Source organism: Petromyzon marinus, chromosome 80 (assembly GCF_048934315.1).
Source record: "Petromyzon marinus isolate PM22_M1 ecotype Great Lakes invasive population chromosome 80, UKy_Petmar_22M1.pri1.0, whole genome shotgun sequence".
Taxonomy (NCBI): Eukaryota; Metazoa; Chordata; class Hyperoartia; order Petromyzontiformes; family Petromyzontidae; genus Petromyzon; species Petromyzon marinus.
This window is the reverse complement of record NC_133746.1, coordinates 4,011,315-4,037,348: the sequence shown is the minus strand read 5'-3', so window position 1 is coordinate 4,037,348 and position 26,034 is coordinate 4,011,315. Positions and strand designations below refer to the sequence as shown.

Sequence of the window (26,034 nt, the reverse complement as noted above, 5' to 3'; positions counted from 1 at the left end):
GTGTGGGTGACTCTGCGTGGGTGTCTCTGTGGGTGACTGTGTGGGTGACTCTGTGTGGGTGTCTCTGTGGGTGACTCTGTGAGGGTGACTTTGTGGGTGACTCTGTGAGGGTCTCTGTGCATGACTCTGTGGGTGACTCTGTGTGGGTGTCTCTGTGTGGGTGACTCTGTGTGGGTGTCTCTGTGGGTGACTCTGTGTGGGTGACTCTGTGGGTGACTCTGTGGGTGTCTCTGTGTGGGTGACTCTGTGTGGGTGACTCTGTGTGGGTGACTCTGTGGGTGACTCTGTGTGGGTGACTCTGTGGGGGTCTCTGTGGGGGTCTCTGTGGGGGTCTCTGTGGTGGTCTCTGTCGTTGACTCTGTGGGTGACTCTGTGGGGGTCTCTGTGGGTGACTGTTTGGGTCTCTGTGGGTGTCACTGTGTGGGTGACTCTGTGTGGGTGACTCTGTGTGGGTGAATCTGTGTGGGTGACTCTGTGTGGGTGACTCTGTGGGTGACTCTGTGTGGGTGACTCTGTGTGGGTGACTCTGTGTGGGTGACTCTGTGTGGGTGACTCTGTGTGGGTGTCTCTGTGGATGACTCTGTGTGGGTGTCTCTGTGTGGGTTTCTCTGTGTGGGTGACTCTGTATGGGTGTCTCTGTGTGGGTGATTCTGTGTGGGTGACTCTGTGTGGGTGACTCTGTGTGGGTGTCTCTGTGTGGGTGACTCTGTGTGGGTGTCTCTGTGGATGACTCTGTGTGGGTGACGCTGTGGGTGACTCTGTGTGGGTGACTCAGTGTGGGTGACTCAGTGTGGGTGACTCTGTGTGGGTGACGCTGTGGGTGACTCTGTGTGGGTGACTCTGTGGGTGACTCTGTGTGGGTGACTCTGTGGGTGACTCTGTGAGGGTCTCTGTGTGGGTGTTTGTGTGTGGGTGATTTTGTGTGGGTGACTCTGTGTGGGTGACTCTGTGTGGGTTTCTCTGTGTGGATGACTCTGTGTGGGTGTCTCTGTGTGGGTGACTCTGTGGGTGATTCTGTGTGGGTAACTCTGTGTGGGTGACTCTGTGTGGGTGACTCTGTGTGGGTGACTCTGTGTGGGTGACTCTGTGTGGGTGACTCTGTGTGGGTGACTCTGTGTGGGTGACTCTGTGTGGGTGACTCTGTGTGGGTGTCTCTGTGGGTGTCTCTGTGGGGGACTCTGTGTGGGTGACTGTGTAGGTGACTCTGTGTGGGTGTCTCTGTGTGGGTGACTCTGTGTGGGTGACTCTGAGGGTCTCTGTGTAGGTTACTCTCTGGGTGACTCTGTATGGGTGACTCTGCGTGGGTGTCTCTGTGGGTGACTGTGTGGGTGACTCTGTGTGGGTGTCTCTATGGGTGACTCTGTGTGGGTGACTCTGTGGGTGACTCTGTGGGTGTCTCTGTGTGGGTGACTCTGTGTGGGTGTCTCTGTGGGTGACTCTGTGAGGGTGACTCTGTGGGTGACTCTGTGAGGGTCTCTGTGCGTGACTCTGTGGGTGACTCTGTGTGGGTGTCTCTGTGTGGGTGACTCTGTGTGGGTGTCTCTGTGGGTGACTCTGTGTGGGTGACTCTGTGGGTGACTCTGTGGGTGTCTCTGTGTGGGTGACTCTGTGTGGGTGACTCTGTGTGGGTGACTCTGTGGGTGACTCTGTGTGGGTGACTCTCTGGGGGTCTCTGTGGGGGTCTCTGTGGGGGTCTCTGTGGGGGTCTCTGTCGTTGACTCTGTGGGTGACTCTGTGTGGGTGTCTCTGTGTGGGTGACTCTGTGTGGGTGTTTCTGTGGGTGACTCTGTGTGGGTGACTCTGTGGGTGACTCTGTGGGTGTCTCTGTGTGGGTGTCTCTGTGTGGGTGACTCTGTGTGGGTGTCTCTGTGGGTGACTCTGTGTGGGTGACTCTGTGGGTGACTCTGTGGGTGTCTCTGTGTGGGTGACTCTGTGTGGGTGACTCTGTGTGGGTGACTCTGTGGGTGACTCTGTGTGGGTGACTCTGTGGGGGTCTCTGTGGGGGTCTCTGTGGGGGTCTCTGTGGGGGTCTCTGTCGTTGACTCTGTGGGTGACTCTGTGGCGGTCTCTGTGGGTGACTGTTTGGGTCTCTGTGGGTGTCACTGTGTGGGTGACTCTGTGTGGGTGACTCTGTGTGGGTGAATCTGTGTGGGTGACTCTGTGTGGGTGACTCTGTGGGTGACTCTGTGTGGGTGACTCTGTGTGGGTGACTCTGTGTGGGTGTCTCTGTGGATGACTCTGTGTGGGTGTCTCTGTGTGGGTTTCTCTGTGTGGGTGACTCTGTATGGGTGTCTCTGTGTGGGTGATTCTGTGTGGGTGACTCTGTGTGGGTGACTCTGTGTGGGTGTCTCTGTGTGGGTGACTCTGTGTGGGTGTCTCTGTGGATGACTCTGTGTGGGTGACGCTGTGGGTGACTCTGTGTGGGTGACTCAGTGTGGGTGACTCAGTGTGGGTGACTCTGTGTGGGGGACTCTGTGTGGGGGACTCTGTGTGGGTGACTGTCGGTGTGACTCTGCGTGGGTGGCTCTGTGTGGGTGACTCTGTGTGGGTTTCTCTGTGCGTGAGTCTGTGTGGGTGACTCTGTGTGGGTGACTCTGTGTGGGTGACTATGTGTGGGTGACTATGTGTGGGTGACTCTGTGTGGGGGTCTCTGTCGGTGACTCTGTGTGGGTGACTCTGTGGGTGACTCTGTGAGGGTCTCTGTGTGGGTGTTTCTGTGTGGGTGATTTTGTGTGGGTGACTCTGTGTGGGTGACTCTGTGTGGGTGTTTCTGTGTGGGTGATTTTGTGTGGGTGACTCTGTGTGGGTTTCTCTGTGTGGATGACTCTGTGTGGGTGTCTCTGTGTGGGTGACTCTGTGGGTGATTCTGTGTGGGTGACTCTGTGTGGGTGACTCTGTGTGGGTGACTCTGTGTGGGTGACTCTGTGTGGGTGTCTCTGTGTGGGTGACTCTGTGTGGGTGTCTCTGTGTGGGTGACTCTGTGTGGGTGACTCTGTGTGGGTGACTCTGTGTGGGTGACTCTGTGTGGGTGTCTCTGTGGGGGACTCTGTGTGGGTGACTGTGTGGGTGACTCTGAGGGTCTCTGTGTAGGTTACTCTCTGGGTGACTCTGTATGGGTGACTCTGCGTGGGTGTCTCTGTGGGTGACTGTGTGGGTGACTCTGTGTGGGTGTCTCTGTGGGTGACTCTGTGAGGGTGACTCTGTGGGTGACTCTGTGAGGGTCTCTGTGCGTGACTCTGTGGGTGACTGTTTGGGTGTCTTTGTGTGGGTGTCTCTGTGGGTGACTCTGTGTGGGTGACTCTGTGGGTGACTCTGTGGGTGTCTCTGTGTGGGTGACTCTGTGTGGGTGACTCTGTGTGGGTGACTTTGTGGGGGTCTCTGTGGGGGTCTCTGTGGGGGTCTCTGTGGGGGTCTGTGTGGGGGTCTCTGTGGGGGTCTTTGTCGTTGACTCTGTGGGTGACTCTGTGGGGGTCTCTGTGGGTGACTGTTTGGGTCTCTGTGGGTGACTGTGGGGGTCTCTGTGGGTGTCTCTGGGGGGTCTCTTTGGGGGTCTCTGTAGGTGACCCTGTGGGAGTCTCTGTGGGTGACTCTGTGGGGGTCTCTGTGGGGTCTGTGTGGGGGTCTCTGTGGGTGACTCTGTGGGGGCTCTGTGGGGGTCTCCGTGGGTGGATCTATGGGTCTCTGTGAGTGTCTCTGTGGGTGTCTCTGTGGGTTACTCTGTGGATATCTGTGGGTTTCTATGGGTCTGGGTATTTATGTGGTTCTCTAAGGGTCTCTATTTGTATGGGTGTCTCTTGGGTCTCTAAGGGTCTGGGTGTCTCTGTGTATTTCTAACGGTCTGGGTGTCGCTGTGGGTGTCTCTGTGGGTCTCTCAGGGTCTGGGTGTTGCTGTGGGCCTCTGTGGGTCTCTCAGGGTCTGGGTGTCTTTGTTGGTCTCTATGGGTCTCTGTGGGTCTCTCTGGGTCTGTTAGTTTTTAGTTTAGAGTTAGCAATAGTTGCACGGTAGTTATTATTTCGAAAGTTAACTTTAGTTCATAGCAGTCGTCTCACGGCAGGTTATTATTTGGTGAGTTAGTTCATAGTTAGCAGTAAGTTTTATGACAGTTAAACATTTGTTGGTTCCTATTTAGCAGCAGTTTTATGGCAGTATCTTTTTTAGTTTGTTCATATTTAGCAGTAGTTTTACGGCAGTTAGTATTTTGTTAGTTTATAGTTGGCAGAAGTTTTGCGGCAGTTAGTATTTTGTCAGCGAGTCCATAGTTACTGGCAGTTTCACGGCTTTAACTCCAATCATTGATGATTATTTTCCGAGAGTGTGGGCCACCGCGGAAGGCCCTCTGACTCACCACAAGGGCAGCGACAGCATCTTGACGGCCACGAGCGTTTTGGTTTTGTGGTCGCGGCACTGCAGCACCAGGCCCTGGCCTCCCTCGCCGATCATCTTCTGCACCTCATAGCGGTAGTTGAGCTGTTCCTTGCGGACCTAGGAGGCGGAGGAAGAGACGGGGGCCGGTACTCAGAGGCGTCGCAATCGGAGCGCCTTACGCTCGGTGGTGGCAGCAGCAGTCGGGGCTTCCAAGACCGCCATTTTCCACCACGGAGGTTTATTTTTGCTTGGGTGTTAGATCGCGGAAATGTATAAATGGTTCGTTAAACTGCCGAATGCTTGACTTAAAGCTTTTGTGACTGCAGGAATTCATATTCTTGGGTCTTTCGGTAAAGTCACGCAGATAGGTTCAAAGAAAATAATAAAAAATAACAAAAAACCACGACGTTTTGATCGCAACACAAGCGGTCGTCTTCCTGTTATTTTTTTATATTTTCTTTGAACCTATCTACAGTACGTTAATTTACCGAAAGACCCAAGAATACCGAATTGCGTTAAAACTTGGGGGAGTTGTTCGCCTTTTTGCGTTTATCCATCTAACACTGGGTAGTGAGACACTGGTAGTGAGACACTGGTGGTGAGACACTGGTGATGAGATACTGGTGGTGAGACAGGTAGTGAGACAGGTAGTGAGATACAGGTAATGAGACACTGGTGGTGAGACACTGGTGGTGAGACACTGGTGGTGAGACACTGGTGGTGAGACACTGGTGGTGAGACACTGGTGGTGAGATGCAGGTTGTGAGATGCTGGTTGTGAGACGCTGGTGGTGAGACGCTGGTGGCGAGACGCTGGTGGCGAGACACAGGTGGTGAGACACTGGTGGTGAGACAGGTAATGAGATACTGGTAGTGAGACACTGGTGGCGAACAACTGGTGGTGAGACCCAGGTATTGAGACTAGGCCCGAAAGAAGGCTGTTCTCTCTGGTGTAGACCAATCAGTTTAAAAGGCAACGCCACATATTGTCAGAGCATGTTGTTGTTTGCATGTTCACCACCAGTATGTGTTTTATTTCCAGAAAGGCTGCAGCCTATTGTTATGCTGTTAAAGGCTCCACCACTGAGGTGCTATGTAACTATTCTTGTTCAAAAGCAACCTGGCCATCTCAAATCATTGCTCAACGAAGTGGCCTTATCATTACCACCGTGTGGAAATGTATAGCGGAAGCCAATTGCTCTCAATGTGTGGTGACGTTGATTATAAATGTGGAAGGAAAGAAAACGGAGGACCCGGAGAAAAATCCACGCAACCACGGAGAGAGAGATAGAGACGCAAACTCCAAATATACAGCAGGTGTCAGGGTCGGTATCCAACCCACGACCTTCTGTATACCAGGCGAGGGAGTTAACATCTCCTGGCCATTGCGGCCGACGTCGTTGTGAGAGAATTAGCCAAAGTTTGCTACATATGGTGTGAAATAACTATAACACATACACAGAGACCCAGATCTTGAGATACTCAGAGAGACCCACAGACACCCAGACCAATAAAGACCCACACTGATCCCTAGACAACCACAGAGACCCCCAGAAACCCGTAACACAAAACCTTAACTGACTGTCTGTGTCTGGTGGTGGTGGCAGGTTACAAATTTATCCCAACAAAAACCTCTGTGGGTGTCTAATGGTGTCTCTTTGGGTGCTTCTGTGGGTCTCAATAGGAGTGGGTCTCTGTAGGTGTCTCTGTGGGTCTCTGTGGGTGTCTCTTTGGGTCTCTGTGGGTCTCTGTGGGTGTCTCTTTGGGTCTCTGTGGTTCTCTATGGGTGTCTCTGTGGGTCTCTGTGGGTGTCTCTATGTGTGGCTCTGTGGGTCTCTATGGGTATCTTTGTATCTCTGTGAGCCTCACAGGGATGTAGTTGTTGTTTTCGTCGTCGTAGCTGTCGTTGTTGTTGCCGCCCCGGGGTTTGCCGACCTTGTCCACAGTGAAGAACCATACTTGTTCCATGGCCGCCAGCTCCAGCTTCTGGCGATGACTCAGCTGGGGCCCGAAGAGATCCAGGATCTCTGCACACGTGCCAGCAACAACAACTTAAACTTTGAACTATTTCTGTTTCTTTTACATTCCAGGTAAGAGCTACATCGTCATCCTCATCATCATCTTCACGTGGAGACTCATCACTCAACTCAGACCCACAGAGACCCACAGAAACCCAAACTCGTATCGAACCATAGAGACCCACAGAGACCCATAGAGACCCATACAAGTATCGAACCATAGAGACCCATAGAGACCCATACTTATATAGATCCATAGAGACCCACAGAGATCCATGCTCATATCGAACAATAAACACCCACAGGGACCCATCGTAAAACTAAACTATATGTATATATATATATATATTTTTTTTATTTTGGCTGGTAAAGCCTCACCGAAGTTGCTGATATCATCATCTTCATCACGTGGAAATATATCGCGGCAGCCAAATACTGTATACACATGTAACATGGCCACCATGACAACCCCCATCCAATATGGCTGACGTGACATCCCCCATGCAACATGGCCATTAGGACAGCCCTCATGCAACATGGCCCCAATAAAGTCCCCCTTGCAACATGGCCGAAGTTACATCCCTCACGCAACATTGCTGCTGTTACATCCCCCATGTCACATGGCCACCATGACAACCCCCATGCAACATGGCCGCTGTGATATCCCTCATGCAACGTGGCCATCCTATAGACTGCCATGCATCATGGCCACCGTGAAATCCCCCACGTAACATGTCCAGAATGACGTCCCCCATGCAACATGGCCATAGTAATGTACCCCATGCAACATGGCTGCCGTGACATCCCCCATGCAAAATTGCAACAATGAAGTCACCCGTGCAACATGGCTGCCATAAAGTCCCCTAAGCAACATGGCCACTGTGAAGTCCCCCATGCAAAATGGCGGTAGTGACTTGCCCCCATTCACCGATGGACATGTTTGCTCACTGCTGTTCTCACCTCGAGGCGATTTACTGCAGATAGGGCCGGTGCCGGCTGCTGACAGCGCGCTCCACGTGTTGTCAGAGACTCCCTCCCTCCTTCTCGCTCCAGCTTGGCTCGTCTACACGCACATACACACACAAAAACAATATTGAGAGTAGGCTCCTCTACACACACAGACTTCAAATAAACAATAGGCCTAAGGGTCGGGGTCGAAACCACGACCTCCTGTATACCTAGTGAGGTTGTTAACATCTCATAGCCACCGTGGTGCCACAGAGTAGTGTACAGGCATCACAAACACTCACTACATCTCGCGGAGGATCGTTCCACGGTTCGGTTCGCTAGTGCGAGTTGTAAGTCGATGTTAAACAAATATATATTTCATGGAAGCTCGTTCGTAAGTGTGGGTGGTGTTTATAAGTGCGGGTGGTGTTCGTAAGTGTGGGTGGTGTTCGTAAGTGCTAGTGGTGTTAGTAAGTCGAGTGTAGGGGCCCATGCGTACCTCCATGGTGCTGATGCTCAGAGTGGCTTTGCTCACGCAGCAGTCCCCAAGGTCTCTGTGTGGAAAGCTGTGAGTGGGGGGGTGGAAGGGGGGTGGAGATGGTGTAGAGAGTCACAACACGAACTCACATCCTCACCACTGTCCCACATCCCCCCAACAGGTACCCACCATCCTCACCACGAACCCCCATCCTCACCACGAACTCACAACACGGACTAACATTATCACCACAAACTCACATGGACTCACATCCTCACCACGGACCCAGCCTCACAAATAACCAACAACACGGACCTACAAACGTAACACAAACCCACAAGACGGACCGACACACTCACCACGAACCCACAACATGGATCTACACACTCACCACGGACCCACACACTCACCACGAGCCCACAACACGGACCCACACACTCACCACGAGCCCACACACTCACCTCGTCAAAGGTTTGGCACGGATGGCTTCAGCAGAAGTTGGACGAAGATGATGAAGCTTAAGCAGCTGAAATTTGAGAAGCAGCCGTCTCCTTCACCAACCGTCTCCAACTGTGAGGAAGCACGTGATGTTGCGACGTCACCGGTGCTGTCAGCCACGCCCCTCCGAGTGACGTGCGGTGCGAGACCACGCCCCCGGAAGCCGCCTCCCGCCCCGCCTCTTTGGGCGCCCGCCACCTCCACCCCCAGCTTCTACTTCCGCTTCCGGTCGGGGCGAATGGCGGCGATGGCGGGAAAAATCTGAACCCTGTCTGGGCCTCCTCGAGGTCGACTCAGCCTGAAGATGCCGACATGGGGCTCTGTGTGAGGTGAGTCTGTGTGTGTCTGTGTGTGGTGAGTCTGTGTGTGTCTGTGTGTGTCTGTGTGAGGTGAGTCTCTGTGTGTCTCTGTGTGAGGTGAGTCTGTGTGTGTGTCTGTGTGTGGTGAGTTTATAGGTCTCTGTGTGTGTCTGTGTGAGGTGAGTCTGTGTGTGGTGTGTCTGTGTGAGGTGAGTCTGTGGGTCTGTGTGTGGTGAGTTTGTGGGTCTCTGTGTGTGGTGAGTCTGTGTGTGTCTGTGTGAGGTGAGTCTCTGTGTGTCTGTGTGAGGTGAGTCTGTGTGTCTGTGTGTATCTGTGTGTGTCTGTGTGTGTCTGTGTGAGGTGAGTGTGGTGAGTCTGTGTGTGTGTCTGTGTGAGGTGAGTCTGTGTGTGTCTGTGTGTGGTGAGTTTGTGGGTCTGTGTGTGTGTCTCTGTGTGGTGAGTCTGTGGGTCTCTGTGTGTTGAAGTCTGTGGGTCTCTGTGTGAGGTGAGTGTGTGGGTCTCTGTGTGTGGTGATTCTGTGGGTGTCTGTGTGAGGTGAATCTGTGGTTCTCGGTGTCGTGAGTCTGTGGGTGTCTGTGGGAGGTGAATGTGGGTCTCTGTGTGAGGTTAGTTTGTTGGTCTCTGTGTTGTGAATCTGCAGGTCTTGGTGTGGTGAGTGTGGGTCTCTCTGTGTCTGTGTTGTGAGTCTGTGGGTCTCCGTGTGGTGAGTGTGTGGGTCTTAGTATGGTGAATTTGTGGGTCTCTGTGGTGAGTGTGTGGGTTTCAGTGTGGTGAGTCTGAGTCTCTGTGGGTGTGTGTACATTTCCACATGATGATGATGATATTATCAGCCACTTGGTTGAGCTTCTGTCATTTGTAATAGCCAGCGCTACATAGCTCGTTACCTGGAAAATCTATATCGTTTAGTTTAGTATTTGGGTCTCTATGCATCTTTATGGTTCTCTGTGTGTGTCTCTCTGGGTGTCTGTGGGTCTCTGTGGGTCTCTATGTATGACTATGGGTCTCTTTGTCTCTAAGGGCCTCTGTGTCTCTATGGGTTTCTGTGTTTCTATGGGTCTCTGTGTGTCTCTATTGGTCTCTATGTATTTCTATATGTCTCTATGTAACATTCTGGGTCTTTATGGGTCTCTTGTGTGTCTCTGGATCTCTGTGTGTATCTATGGGTCTCTGTGTATCCATGGATCTCTGTTTGTCTCTATCGGTCTCAGTGTATCTATATGGGTCTCTGTGTGTCTCTATGGGTCACTATGTATCTATATAGGTCCCTGTCGGACTCTATGTGTCCCTGTCGGACTCCATGAATCTCTTTGTATCCCTATGGGTCTCTGTGTGTCTCTGTGTATCTATGGATCTTTGTGTCTCTCTATCGATCTATATGTTTCTCTATGGGTCTCTATGTCTCACTTTAGGTTTTTATGTATCTCTATGGGTCTTTATGTATCACTATGGGGCCTCTGTGTTTCTCTATCGGTCTATGTGTATGTCTATGGGTCTATCTCTAGATCTCTGTGTCTCTATCGATCTCTATGTATCTGTATGGGTCTCTATGTATCACTCTGGGTCTCTGTGTGTCCCTATGTGTTTCTATGTATCTCTATGTGTCTCTGTGTATCTCTCTGTGTCTCATTCGGTCTCTGTATCACTATGGTTCTCTTTGGGTCTCTATGGGTATTTATGGGTCCCTGTGTATCTCTATGGATCTCTATGTATCACTATGGGTCTCTATGTATCACTATGGGTCTCTGTGTGTCTCTATGGGTCACTTTGTATCTCTATGGGTTTCTATATAGCTCTATTGGTCTCTGTGTATCTCTGGATCTTTGTGTGTCTTTATGGGTCTCTATGGATCTCTATGGATCTGTGTATCTCTATGGGTCTCTATGTATCACTATGGGTCTCTGTGTGTCTCTGTGTCTTTTTGTATCTGTATGGGTCTCTGTGTGTCTTTATGTGTCTCTGTGTGTCTGTGGGTTTCTGTGTGTCTCTATCGGTCTGTATGTATTTGTATGGGTCTCTATGGGTGACTGTTTACTATTGGTCTCTATGTGTCTGTATGGGTCACCATATATATCTATAGGTCCCTGTCAGACTCAATGTGTCCCTGTCGGACTCTATGTATCCCTTTTGGAGTCCATGATTCTCTTTGTATCTCTATGCGTCTCTGTGTGTCTCTATGTGTCTCTTTGTATCTATGGATCTTTGTTTGTCTCTATCGGTCTCTATCTCTATGGGCCTCTGTATTTCGCTATGGGTCTTTATGTATCACTATGGGTCTCTGTGTGTCCCTATAGGTTTCTATGTATCACTATGGGTCTCTGTGTATCTCTGGATCTCTCTGTGTCTCATTCGGTCTCTGTATCACTTTGGTTCTCTTTGGGTCTCTGGGTATTAATGGGTTTCTGTGTATCTCTATGGGTCTATATGTATCTCTGTGGGTCTCTACATATCTCTATGGGTCTCTATGTATCACTATGAGTCTCTATGTATCACTATGGGTCTCTGTGTGTCTCTATGGGTCACTTTGTATCTCTATGGGTTTCTATATAGCTCTATTGGTCTCTGTGTATCTCTGGATTTTTGTGTGTCTTTATGGGTCTCTATTGATCTCTATGGATCTCTGTGTATCTCTATGGGTCTCTATGTATCCCTATAGGTCTCTACGTATCTCTATGGGTCTCTATGTATCACTATGGGTCTCTGTGTGTCTCTATGTGTCTCTTTGTATCTGTATGGGTCTCTATGTGTCTTTATGTGTCTCAGTGTGTCTATGGATTTCTGTGTGTCTCTATCGGTCTGTATGTATTTGTATGGGTCTCTATGGGTCACTATGTTTACTATTGGTCTCTATGTGTCTGTATGGGTCACCATATATATCTATAGGTCCCTGTCAGACTCAATGTGTCCCTGTCGGACTCTATGTATCCCTTTTGGAGTCCATGATTCTCTTTGTATCTCTATGCGTCTCTTTGTGTCTGTATGTGTCTCTTTGTATCGATGGATCTTTGTGTGTCTCTATCGGTCTCTATCTCTATGGGCCTCTGTATTTCTCTACGGGTCTTTATGTATCACTATGGGTCTCTGTGTGTCCCTATAGGTTTCTATGTATCACTCGGGGTCTCTGTGTATCTCTGGATCTCTCTGTGTCTCATTCGGTCTCTGTATCACTTTGGTTATCTTTGGATCTCTTTGGGTATTAATGGGTCTCTGTGTATCTCTATGGGTCTCTCTATCTCTGTGGGTCTCTACATATCTCTATGGGTCTCTATGTATCACTATGGGTCTCTGTGTGTCTCAATGGGTCACTTTGTATCTCTATGGGTTTCTATATATCTCTATTGTTCTCTGTGTATCTCTGGATCTCTGTGTGTTTTTATCGGTCTCTGTATATCTATGGGTCTCTATGTGTCCCTGTCGGTCTCTATGTTGCTCTATGGTTCTCTGTGTATCACTCTAGGTCTCTGTGTGTCTCTATGGGTCTCTGTGTATCTCTATGGGTCTCTATGTATCACTATGGGTCTCTGTGTGTCTCTATGGGTCACTATGTATCACTATGGTTCTCTATGTATCACTCTAGGTCTCTGTGTGTCTCTATGGGTCTCTGTGTATCTCTATGGGTCTCTATGTATCACTATGGGTCTCTGTGTGTCTCTATGGGTCACTATGTATCACAATGGTTCTCTATGCATCACTCTAGGTCTCTGTGTGTTTTATATGGGTCGCTGTGTATCTCTATGGGTCTCTATGTATCACTATGGTTCTCTGTGTATTGCTATGGGTCTCTGTGTATCTCTATGTGTCTCTATGTATATCTATCGATCTCTACATATCTCTATGGGTCTCTGTGTGTCTCTATGGGTCACTATGTATCTCTATGGGCCTCTATGTGTCCCTGTCGGTCTATATGTTTCTCTGGTTCTCTGTATATCACTCTGGGTCTCTGTGTGTCTCTATGGGTCACTATGTATCTCTATGGGTCTCTATGTGTCTCTATGGGTCTCTGTTTCTCTATGGTTTTCTGTGTATCACTCTGGGTCTCTGTGTGTCTCTATGTATCACTATGAGTCTCTATGTATCTCTGTCCGTCTCTACATATCTCTATCGGTCTCTTTGTATTACTATGGGTCGGTGTGTGGCTCTATGGGTCTCTATGTATCTCTTTGCTTCTCTGTGTATTGCTATGGGTCTCTATGTGTCTCAATGGGTCTCTATGTATCTCTATGGGTCTCTATGTATCTCTATGGGTCTCTACGTATCTCTATCGTTCTCTGTCTATCTCTATGGGTCTCTATGTATCTCTATGGGTCTCTGTGTATCTCTATGGGTCTCTATGTATCTCTATCGTTCTCTACATATCTCTATCGGTCTCTTGTATTACTATGGGTCACTGTGTGTCTCTATGGGTCACTATGTATCTCTATTGTTCTCTGTGTATTGCGATGGGTCTCTATGTATCTCTGTGGGTCTCTATGTATCACTATGTATCTTTATGGGTCACTATGTATCTCTGTGCTTCTCTATGTGTCTCTATGGGTCTCTATTTATCTCTATGTATCTCGATGGGTCACGGACCCACACACTCACCACGAACCCACAACATGGACCCACACACTCACCACAAACCCACAACACGGACCCACACGCTCAACACCAACTCACAACACGGATCCATACTCTTTGGTTCTATTCTGTAAAGTCACGTAAAAGTATAAACAACAACAACAAATTCAATCCTTGCAGTCACGAAAGCTTCAAATCTAGAATTCACAACACGTACCCACACACTCACCACGAACCCAGAACTCGGACTCATACACTCACCACGAACCCATAACACAACACGGACCCACACACTCACCACGAACCCACACGACACGGACCCACACACTCACCACGAGTCCACAACACGGACCCACACACTCACCAGGAACCTACACAACTCACCTCGTCAATAGTTTTGCTCGGATGGCTTCAGCAGAAGTTGTTCGAAAGGCGACGATGATGAAGCTGAAGCAGATGAAGTTTCAGAAGCTGCCGTCTCCTTCATGCCCGTCTTGTACTGACTAAGCACGTGGTGATTGCGACGTCACCGGTGCTGTCACAGTCCGAGGGACGTGACCACGCCCCCTTGTTGTATATGTGGGTGTGTGAAAATTGATGAAAAGTAATGAAAATTAAATGAAATTCGAAATTTGCTTAATTAATCCAAAATTATGTTAATTCGTGTAATTATGCGTATAACTATGCTAATTAGCGAGGTAATCGTATTAATTTATACGACTGGGTGTGGTTGTGTTAATGATAGCCTTTATGATAATCAGGCCCCGCCTCGTTGACGAGGTGGGGTTATCAATCAGGATAACGCAATCAATCGCTTTTAGTTACGCTAGTGTCAATTCGGCCTCGTTGTCTAACTTCGTATTATTGATCAGCATAATACAATGATTCTCGCTTTAACACTCCCCGAGTGTTCATATTTTAGGTCCCAAGTTCATATCATTTGCTTTAAAGTTTAATGAGTGTGGATTGGTGTGTTTATACTTTAGGTTCCCGAGTTCATATCTCATCGCAGGATACAGGTCTTATGCAAAAATTTCAGGAAAGAATCACACGACCACAACTGTATTAATCAATTTATTTCTAATTAAACCTTAACTATAATATGTATGTGAACTCTCAATCTCGGAACTTCAGCACGGTATCCACACGGTATCAAGACAGTATCATCCACGACTGTACGATTTCACTTTGATAACACATGGACCCCGCATAAAGCGATTGCTGTTAGTGAGAGAGAGAGTCAAAACATGCCAATGCTATGCTACACAAAAGCTTATACATTATAATATGAACGATCATTATACTTGAAATGGTCAGCACATTATCACAGGCGATTGATTAACATGCAACGGTATTCATATAAAAAGACAATCAAACAGTTATTATTTCCAAAGGCATAAATGTAACAACAGATCCACCGGACAGACTATAAGATTACCGAAATGGCTTAGTGTGAGGGTATGCGGCGGAACGTGTTATCTCACGGGAGATTAATTAATCCGTGAATAAGATTGTATGATGAGAAAATCGGTTTAGCACGATTCCTCCCCGGGAGCGTAGCTCCGTGGCGAAGGTTCCAAGGGTTAATTCGTATTGATGGATCGGTTGGTAACTTATGCGATTAGAAGTACAGTCCAAAACAAAATATTAAAGAGGAAAATTACGAATATACTTATAAACGACGGACTGTTATCACACGGCCAGATGGTTCACGGACTTGAGTGTGTTTTTGTGTGTCATGAATTGTGTGGAGTAGTCATTGTTTGGAGTTGAGTCTTTAGGTCCAGCGAACGTCAGATTGGTCGTGTAGTGGGGCATAGCACATCATCATATCGTTGAGTTCTCTTTTTAGGGTAATGTGAGTGTGGTTGGTCTTCTTGCATTAACATACGTCAATGTGTCCCTTGTATGAAAGGGATACTCGCTCCCTTTAGAGCGGTCAGGGTGAGTGGGGGTTGTGCATCATACGTATCGGCGTTCCCTCCTCCACACAGCAGCCAGCCTCTGTCCACGGGGGAGAGTTGCTTGATCGCTCTCAGTGCTGCTCAGTGGCCACCTCTCTCCACTGCTGGATGAGCTGCGCGATCACGCTCGTGCTGGTTCGCTGACAGCAGTCTCTCTCCGCTGCTGGATGAGCTGCATCGGCACGCTCCCTCTCTCTGGGTGGAGAACTCGAACGTGCTCGTTGCTGGTTTGCTGAAAGCAGGTTTTTCTCCACTGCTGGATGACTCAAGTCGCACGTGCTCTTGCTCTGGTTTGCAGAAGCTCTTGCTTGGTGCATTGGTCGCTGTGCAGCTGGACTCAATGTTGAATAAACTTTCAGCAATACTCTTTCTTTCAGCTCTTTTAAAATCACACTCGGTGGCGCCTCACTACCTTGCGAGTCTTGCCAACGTCAGTGGGTAGCGACGGGGCCACTTTGGCCTCTGCTCGCCGCCCCTTGCTCTGCAGCTCGCCGGCTGGCGACCTGTTGCTCTCGTTCCCGATTTGAACTGCTCCTGAGCCGACCCACTGGTCGAACTCTCTCGCGTGTCGAACTGCCCCGAGTTCCGACCCCCCTGGTCGAACTCCCCGAGTTGAACTCCTCCGAGTCGAACTCCCCGAGTTCCGACCTCCTCCGAGTCGAACTGTCTCCCGAGAGTCGACCCCCCGGTCGAACTCTGGTGAGCCGACCCCCCCCCCCCCCCCCCCCGGGCGAACTGAGGTTTCAATGCTCAGGATCCTCTTTTTATGCCCAAAAATCCCTTCACTCGGATTCTGCCCACAAGGCGGGGTTTCTTTCGATTTTTGCTGTGTCAGGATTTGTCCGTATGTATCTGCGTCCGTGTGTGTGTCCGTACGTATGTCAGTGTGTGTCCTTGTGTGGATCACCCACGGTATATTCCGTTGTCATACTCCTATCATAAAACCCACAAGTAAAACAATCAAATGTTATAAATTGTCTCGAAGGCGCCTCTCTGTCTGAGTGCACAACCTGGAGGGAGGGGCGATATTCCCTCCGACTTTCACCGACGCACAAAGAAATGGTTAAAAAGTTTTAAGTTAACATTTCATTTCATCAGAGTTCCACAGTTATGATTCTGTATTAATCCAAGGTCTGGGTCAGCTTCCCGTTGTGGTGTTTGACTCGTGTTTCCCCGAGCGTATACACACTCCTACCCCGCGCTGCGGGGATACAAAGACGGCCGGGATCTTCCTTTCTCTCCGACCCTGGGTTTAACATCGCCCTTTGCTTACGTTGCAGTTTTGCTGTGCGCTTGCATTTCTTTTCCTCTCTACTCTTACTTTAACCCGGCTTATTATTTGTGTATGGGTGGATTAGAGCATTCATGTTGACTTAGGAAAACCTGGTTGTTAGGCTTCGGGTCAAGTCGTATAGAAATTATTAAAATATGTAAATACATTTCATATTAATAGACGGGTGATGGTTACATTGACGTAGCTTGTGGCAGGGTTAAATTGAAGTGGGTGTGAAGATCAATAACTTTAGCCTACCCTGTCGTTAAATTCCGACTTTAAGTTACTTTAATAGTAATGCAGAACCAATTAGCTTTTTTGACTTAACTAGATCTAGGCTAACGCAACCTCCCAGTGACCCTGGCTTTGTGTTTACGTCAGCCCCTTGCAATCCGCTGCGCTCTGCTCTCTATCTGCTCCCTCTGACCCTGGGAGGGCTCTGAACGTAAAAATCGTGTTAGTGGGTCAAGGTAAATATGACCTCCACATGCCATGCTGAGGCCTGGTTTGGTGTTTTTATTCATTATTAAAATTAAAAGAAACAATAGAAATATGTATCTATATGTATTGAAAAAATACTTGTTAATATTAATATGGAAAGGGGGACATATACAACACCCTTCAGCAACGCCCCTCCTAGTGACGTGCAGTGCGAGGCCACTCCCCCGGAAGCCGCCTCCCACCCCTCCTCTTTGGGCGAACCCCACCTCCACCCCCAGCTTCTACTTCCACTTCCGGTTGGGGCAAATGACGGCGATGGCGGGAAAAATCTGAACCCTGTCTGGGCCTCCTCGAGGTCGACTCAGCCTGAAGATGCCGACACGTGGCTTTGTGTGAGGTGAGTCTGTGGGTGTCTGTGTGTGTCTGTGTGTGATGAGTCTGTGGGTCTCTGTGGTGAGTGTGTGGGTCTGTGTGTTGAATCTGTGGGTCTCTGTGTGGTGAGTGTGTGGGTCTCTGTATGGTGAGTCTGAGTCTCTGTGGGTGTCCACACGATGATGATGATGATGATGTTATCAGCCACTTGGTTGAGCTTCTTTCGTTTGTAATAGCCAGCGCTACGTAGCTCCTTACCTGGTAAAATGTATATCGTTCAGTTTAGTATTTGGGTCTCTGTATCTTTGTGGGTCTCTGTGTGTCTCTCTGGGTGTCTGTGGGTCTCTGTGGGTCTCTATGGGTCTCTATGCATATCTATGGATCTGTGTGTCTCTATGGGTCTCTATGTATTTCTATGGGTCTTTGTCTTTACGTTTCTCTGTGTATTTATATGGGTCTCTATGCATCTTTGTGGTTCTCTGTGTGTCTCCCACATCCCCCCACCAGGAACCCACCATCCGCACCACGAACTCACAACACGGATCCACACACTCACTACGCACCCACATCCTCACCACGGACCCACACACTCACCACGAACCCACAACACGGACTCACACACTCACCACGCACCCACATCCTCACCACGGACCCACACACTCTCCACAATCCCACAACAAGGACCCACACACTTACCACGAACCCACAACACGGATCCACACACTCACCAGGAACCCACAAAACTCACCTCGTCAATAGTTTCGCTCGGATAGCTTCAGCAGAAGTTATTCGAAAGGCGACGATGATGAAGCTGAAGCAGCTGAAGTTTAAGAAGCTGCCGTCTCCTTCATGCCCGTCTCGTACTCTGAGGAAGCACGTGGTGATTGCGATGTCACCGGTGCTGTCACAGTGCGAGGGATGTTACCACGCCCCCTTCAGCCACGCCCCTCCGAGTGACGTGAGAGTGCGAGGCCACGCCTCCGGAAGCCGCCTCCCGCCCCGCCTCTTTGGGCGCCACCCACCTCCACCCCCATCTACTTCCGCTTCCGATCGGGGCGAATGGCGGCGATGGCGGGAAAAATCTGAACCCTGTCTGGGCCTCCTCGAGGTTGGCTCAGCCTGAAGATGTCGACACGGGGCTTTGTGTGAGGTGAGTCTGTGGGTGTCTGTGTGAGTCAGTAGGTCTCTGTGTGAGGTGAGTCTGTGTGTCTCCGTGTGTGTCTGTGTGTGGTGAGTCTGTGGGTCTCTGTGTCTGTCTGTGTGAGGTGAGTCTGTGGGTCTCTGTGTGTGTCTGTGTGAGGTGAGTCTGTGGGTCTCTGTGTGAGGTGAGTCTGTGTGTCTGTGTGAGGTGAGTCTGTGGGTCTCTGTGTGTGTCTATGTGAGGTGAGTCTGTGGGTCTCTGTCTGTGGTGAGTCTGTGTGTGTCTGTGTGAGGTGAGTCTGTGGGTGTCTGTGTTAGGTGAGTCTGTGGGTGTCTGTGTGAGGTGATTTTGTGGGTCTCTGTGTGTGGTTAGTCTATGGGTCTCTGTGTGTGTCTGTTGTTGGTGAGTCTGTGGGTCTGTGTGTGGCGAGTCTGTGGGTCTCTGTGTGTGTCTGTTGTTGGTGAGTCTGTGGGTCTCTGTGGGTGTCTGTGCATGGTGAGTCTGTATGTGTCTTTGTGAGGTGAGTCTGTGGGTCTGTGTGTGGTGAGTTTGTGGGTCTCTGTGTGTGTCTGTGTGTGGTGAGTTTGTGGGTCTCTGTTTGAGGTGAGTTTGTGGGTGTCTGTGTGAGGTGAGTCTGTGGGTCTCTGTGTCTGTGTGAGGTGAGTTTGTGGGTGTCTATGTGTGGTGAGTCTGTGGGTCTCTGTGTGAGGTGAGTCTATGGGTCTCTGTGTGAGTCTGTGTGTGGTGAGTCTGGGTGTCTGTGTGTATCTGTGTGAGGTGAATTTGTGGGTCTCTGTGTGTGGTTAGTCTGTGGGTCTCTGTGTGTGTCTGTGTGAGGTGAGTCTGTGGGTGTCTGTGTGAGATGAGTCTGTGGGTCTCTGTGTGTTGTGAGTCTGTGTTTTTCTGTGTGAGGTGAGTTTGTGGGTGTCTGTGTAAGGTGAGTTTATGGGTCTCTATGTGTGTCTGTGTGTGGTGAGTTTGTGGGTCTCTGTTTGAGGTGAGTTTGTCGGTGTCTGTGTGAGGTGAGTCTGTGGGTCTCTGTTTGTGTCTGTGTGAGGTGAGTTTGTGGGTGTCTATGTGTGGTGAGTCTGTGGGTCTCTGTGTGAGGTGAGTCTATGGGTCTCTGTGTGAGTCTGTGTGTGGTGAGTCTGGGTGTCTGTGTGTATCTGTGTGAGGTGAATTTGTGGGTCTCTGTGTGTGGTTAGTCTGTGGGTCTCTGTGTGTGTCTGTGTGAGGTGAGTCTGTGGGTGTCTGTGTGAGATGAGTCTGTGGGTCTCTGTGTTGTGAGTCTGTGTTTTTCTGTGTGAGGTGAGTTTGTGGGTGTCTGTGTAAGGTGAGTTTATGGGTCTCTGTGTGTGTCTGTTGGTGGTGAGTCTGTGGGTCTCTGTGGGTGTCTGTGCATGGTGAGTCTGTGTGTGTCTTTGTGAGGTGAGTCTGTGGGTCTGTGTGTGGTGAGTTTGTGGGTCTCTGTGTGTGGTGAGTCTGTGGTTCTCTGTGTGTGTCTGTGTGTGGTGAGTCTGTGGGTCTCTGTTTGAGGTGAGTTTGTGGGTGTCTGTGTGAGGTGAGTCTGTGGGTCTCTGTTTGTGTCTGTGTGAGGTGAGTTTGTGGGTGTCTATGTGTGGTGAGTCTGTGGGTCTCTGTGTGAGGTGAGTCTGTGGGTCTCTGTGTGAGTCTGTGTGTGGTGAGTCTGTGGGTGTCTGTGTGTATCTGTGTGAGGTGAGTCTGTGGGTCTCTGTGTGTTGTGAGTCTGTGTGTGTCTGTGTGAGGTGAGTTTGTGGGTGTCTGTGTAAGGTGAGTTTATGGGTCTCTGTGTGTGTCTGTTGGTGTTGAGTCTGTGGGTCTCTGTGGGTGTCTGTGCATGGTGAGTCTGTGTGTGTCTTTGTGAGGTGAGTCTGTGGGTCTATGTGTGGTGAGTCTGTGGGTCTCTGTGTGAGGTGAGTCTGTGGGCCTCTGTGTGAGTCTGTGTGTGGTGAGTCTGTGTGTATCTGTGTGAGGTGAGTCTGTGGGTCTCTGTGTGTGGTGATTCTGTTGTGGTGAGTCTGTGGGTCTCTGTGTGTGTCTCTCTGGGTGTCTGTGGGTCTCTGTGGGTCTCTCTGGGTCTCTATGGGTCTCTATGTATATCTATGGATCTGTGTGTCTCTATGGGTCTGTATGTATTTCTATGGGTCTTTGTCTTTACGATTCTCTGTGCATTTATATGGGTCTCTATGCATCTTTGTGGTTCTCTGTGTGTCTCCCACATCCCCCACCAGTAACCCACCATCCGCACCACGAACCCACAACATGGACCCACACACTCACCAGGAACCCACAAACTCACCTCGTCAATAGTTTCGCTCGGATAGCTTAAAGCAGAAGTTGTTCGAAAGGCGACGATGATGAAGCTAAAGCAGCTGAAGTTTAAGAAGCTGCTGTCTCCTTCACGCCCGTCTCGTACGCTGAGGAAGCACGTGGTGATTGCGACATCACCGGTGCTGTCACAGTGCGAGGGACGTTACCACGTACCCTGCAGCCACGCCACTCCGATTGAAAGTGCCAGTGCGAGACCACGCCCCCAGAAGCCGCCTCACGCCCCGCCTCTTTGGGGGCCCCCCACCTCCACCCCCAGCTTCTACTTCCGCTTCCGGTCGGGGCGAATGGCGGTGATGGCATGAAAAATCTGAACCCTGTCTGGGCCTCCTCGAGGTCGGCTCAGCCTGAAGATGCCGACACGGGGCTTTGTGTGAGGTGAGTCTGTGGGTATCTGTGTGAGTCTGTGGGTCTCTGTGGTGAGTGTGTGGATCTGTGTGTTGAGTCTGTGGGTCTCTGTGTGGTGAGTGTGTGGGTCTCTGTATGGTGAGTCTGAGTCTCTGTGGGTGTCTATACATTTCCACACGATGATGATGATGTTATCAGCCACTTGGTTGAGCTTCTATCGTTTGTAATAGTCAGCGCTACATAGCTCCTTACCTGGTAAAATGTATATCGTTCAGTTTAGTATTTGGGTTTCTGTATCTTTGTGGGTCTCTGTGTGTGTCTCTCTGGGTGTCTGTGGGTCTCTTTGGGTCTCTGTGGGTCTCTATGGGTCTCTATGGGTCTCTATGCATATCTATGGATCTGTGTGTCTCTATGGGTCTCTATGTATTTCTATGGGTCTTTGTCTTTACGATTCTCTCTGTATTTATATGGGTCTCTATGCATGTTTCTGGTTCTCTGTGTGTCTCCCACATCCCCCCACCAGGAACCCACCATCCTCACCACGAACTCACAACACGGACTCACACACTCACCACGCACCCACATCCTCACCATGGACCTACACACTCACCACGAACCCACAACACGGACCCACACACTCACCACGCACCCACATCCTCACCACGGACCGACACACTCTCCACAATCCCACAACAAGGACCCACACACTTACCACGAACCCACAACATGGACCCACACACTCACCAGGAACCCACAAAACTCACCTCGTCAATAGTTTCGCTCGGATAGCTTCAGCAGAAGTTGTTTGAAAGGCGACGATGATGAAGCTGAAGCAGCTGAAGTTTAAGAAGCTGCCGTCTCCTTCATGCCCGTCTCGTACTCTGAGGAAGCACGTGGTGATTGCGACGTCACCGGTGCTGTCACAGTGCGAGGGAGGTTGCCACGCCCCCTTCAGCCACGCCCCTCCGAATGACGTGCAAGTGCGAGGCCACGCCCCCGGAAGCCGCCTCCCGCCCTTCGTTCGGCGACCCCCACCTCCACCCCCAGCTTCTACTTCCGCTTCCGGTCGGGGCGAATGGCGGCGATGGCGGGAAAAATCTGAACCCTGTCTGGGCCTCCTCGAGGTCGGCTCAGCCTGAAGATGCCGACACGGGGCTCTGTGTGGGGTGAGTCTGTGGGTCTCTGTGTGTGTCTATGTGAGGTGAGTCTGTGGGTCTCTGTGTGTGTCTGTGTGAGGTGAGTCTGTCGACACTTCACGTGGCCTCAAAGTGCACATGACCTGGCACAAGCGTCTTGTCACTTAGTGGCGAATGGCGGTTGTTGTTTTTGTTGGTGTCTGTGTGAGTTTGTGGGTCTCTGTGTGATGAGTCTTTGGGTCTCTGTGTGGTGAGTGTGTGGGTATCTGTGTGGTGAGTCTGTGGGTCTGCGTGGGGCGAGTGTGGATATCTATGTGAGGTGAATCTTTGGTTCTCTCTGTGTTGTGAGTGTGTGGGTCTCTGTATGGTGAGTCTGAATCTCTGTGGGTGTCTATACATTTCCACACGATGATGATGATGATGTTATCAACAACTTGGTTGATAACATCATCTGTGGGTCTCTGTGTGGTGAGTGTGTGGGTTTCAGTGTGGTGAGTGTGTGGGTCTCTGTTTGGTGAGTGTGTGGGTTTCAGTGTGGTGAGTCTGTGGGTGTCTATACATTTCCACACGATGATGATGATGATGTTATCAGCCACTTGGTTGAGCTTCTATCATTTGTAATAGCCAGCGCTACATAGCTCCTTACCTGGTAAAATGTATATCGTTTAGTTTAGTATTTGGGTCTCCTTGTATCTTTGTGGGTCTCTGTATGTGTCTCTCTGGGTGTCTGTGGGGCGCTGTGAGTCTCTATGGGTCTCTATGTATATGTATGGATCTGTGTGTCTCTATGGGTCTCTATGTATTTCTATGGGTCTTTGTCTTTACGATTCTCTGTGTATTTATATGGGTCTCTATGCATCTTTGTGGTTCTGTGTGTGTGTCTGTGGGTCTCTGTGGGTCTCTATGTATGACTATGGGTCTCTGTGTATCTCTGGATCTCTGTGTGTATCTATGGGTCTCTGTGTATCCCTGGATCTCTGTGTGTCTCTATTGGTCTCAATGTATCTGCATGGGTCTCTGTGTGTCTCCATGTGTCTCTGTGTATCTATGGATTTCTGTGTGTCTCTATCGATCTCTACGTATTTGTATGGGTCTCTATGGGTCACTATGTTTACTATTGGTCTCTATGTGTCTGTATGGGTCACTATGTATCTCTATAGGTCCCTGTCGAACTCTATGTATCCCTTTCGGACTCCATGAATCTCTTTGTATCTCTATGGTTCTCTGTGTGTCTCTATGTGTCTCTGTGTATCTATGGATCATTGTGTGCCTCTTTCGATCTATATGTATCTCTATGGGTCTCTATGTATCACTATGGGTCTCTATGTATTTCTATGGGTCTTTCTGTGTCGCTATGGGTCTTTGTGTGTCCCTATCGGTTTCTATGTATCACTATGGGTCCCTGTGTGTCTCTGGATCTTTGTGTGTCTTAATGGGTCTCTACGTATCTCTATGGGTCTCTGTGTTTCTCTATGGATCTCTGCGGGTCTGTGTCTCTGTGTATTCCTTGATCTCTGTTTGTCTCTATTGGTCTCTATGTACAGTGAGGAAAAAAGTATTTTATCCCCTGCTGATTTCATACGTTTGCTCACTGACAAAGAAATGATCAGTCTATAAATGTAATGGTAGGTTTATTTGAACAGTGAAAGACAGAATAACAACAACAAAATCCAGATAAACGCATGTCAGATATCTTATAAATTGATTTGCATTTTAATGAGGGAAATAAGTATTTGACCCATCTGCAAAACATGACAGTACTTGGTGGCAAAACCCTTGTTGGTAATCACAGAGGTCAGACGTTTCTTGTAGTTGGCCACCAGCTTTGCACACATCTCAGGAGAGATTTTGTCCCACTCCTCTTTGCAGATCTTCTCCAAGTCATTAAGGTTTCGAGGCTGATATTTGGCAACTCGAACCTTCAGGGAAATAAGTTTTTGACCCCCTAGTTATTTCAATGCTAAATTCTCCTGTGTGATTTGTACTAGGTGACTCTGTGAATGTGTATGCTTTGACTTTAACATAGCCATTTCTGTGACCAGTCACAAGCTAATCACTCAGCTATTTCAATGCTAAATTCTATGCTAATTCCTTTGTCAAGGCGCTCTGTTTCTTCTCACACAGCTTAAAGGTCGCGATCTGAACTTGGCTTTGTTCGCTCCAGCTCTGTCCTCCAGACAGTCTCGTCCCTTCAACTGATGAAGGCCGCTTGTGTTGTGGCCGAAACGTCAGGAGAATTTTCTTGTGTTATTTTATTTTATCAATGTATTATTTTATTCTCATTCTATATATACTGTATTCTAAATTGTCTTACGGTTGTTATTGTTTGACTTGCATCCCACTGGGATTTTTGCACACAGCGTTGATATGCGGTGCTTTTTCTGGAAGACTGCGTTTTTTCCTGGATTTTTCTGTTGCGCGTAGTCACTTTAAGACGTTTATTGTTCATGTTTTTGTTTGTTGTGGTTGCACCCGAATCAAGAATCGAATGCCTCACAGGGCTATACCTAATAAATGAACTGAAAAATCGGTCTCTGTGTCTCTATGGATAAGCGTGGTTTCTTATGCGAACTGGGGAATTTGGTGGGCGCTTAACTTGGGAGCCTATGGGAGCTCTATGGGAGTTTGCCGGCGAGGGCGATTGTAATGTGCAGTGCGGATTGGTAGGGAAGCTTACGTCATGTAGGGAATGTGGAGGGGGGTAACGTGAGAGCCTATGGGAGCTCAATGGGTCGCTGCTGGCAGGAGGTCACGGGACAGACCCAGCAGGTGCCATGGGTTGACTGCTGTGCCACGCTAGGTACAGGAAGCGGTCACGGGACAGACCCAGCAGGTGCCATGGGTTGACTGCCGTGCCAGGCTAGGTACAGGAAGCGGTCACGGGACAGACCCAGCAGAGGCCATGGGTTAACTGCCCTGCCAGGCTAGGTACAGGAAGAGGTCACGGGACAGACTCAGCAGGTGCCATGGGTTGACTGCTGTGCCAGGCTAGGTGCACTTGGAGGTCACAGGACAGACCCAGCAGGTGCCATGGGTTGACTGCCGTGCCAGGCTAGGTACAGGAAGAGGTCACGGGACAGACTCAGCAGGTGCCATGGGTTGACTGCTGTGCCAGGCTAGGTGCAGGAAGCGGTCACGGGACAGACCCAGCAGGGGCCATCGGTTGACTGCCCTGCCAGGCTAGGTACAGGAAGAGGTCACGGGACAGACTCAGCAGGTGCCATGGGTTGACTGCTGTGCCAGGCTAGGTGGAGGAGGAGGTCACGGGACACACCCAGCAGGTGCCATTGGTTGACTGCTGTGCAAGGCTACGTGCAGGAGGTCACGTGACAGACCCAGCAGGTGCCATGGGTTGACTGCTGTGCCAGGCTAAGTGCATCTGACGACAAACATCTGGGCAGTTCACCACCATTGGTTGAAGCAGAGCCTGTCTCTTGCTTCTGCTGATGAGACACGGAGCTGGGCAGACTCCAAATGCACAGCATCAGCAGGCATCGTCAGGGTCGGGATGGAACCCACGACCTCCTGTATACCAGGCGAGGTAGTTAACATCTCCCAGCCACTGTGATGATGAGAGAGAGAGAGGCATAGACTCCAAATATACAGCAGCAGGCATCGTCAGGGTCAGGATCGAACCCATGACCTCCTGTATACCAGGCGAGGTAGTTAACATCTCATCAGGGCCGGGATCGAACGCACGACCTCCTGCGTACCAGGCGAGGTAGTTAACATCTCATCAGGGTCGGAATTGAGCCCACGACCTCCTATGTACCAGGCGAGGTAGTCAATATCTGGATCCAAATTACCTGAGACCCCAGGCAGCAGC

The 26,034-nt window shown here is 49.7% G+C and overlaps 1 long non-coding RNA gene across 1 annotated transcript; it reads left to right on the top strand.

Annotated features, from left to right (window-relative positions):
* Nucleotides 1-15,887: 15,887 nt before the first annotated feature.
* LOC142907626 (uncharacterized) lies at nucleotides 15,888-24,737 on the top strand. The gene is made up of 2 exons (XR_012931137.1): nucleotides 15,888-17,259; nucleotides 17,742-24,737. It is a non-coding gene; the product is annotated as an uncharacterized LOC142907626 (long non-coding RNA).
* Nucleotides 24,738-26,034: the final 1,297 nt, after the last annotated feature.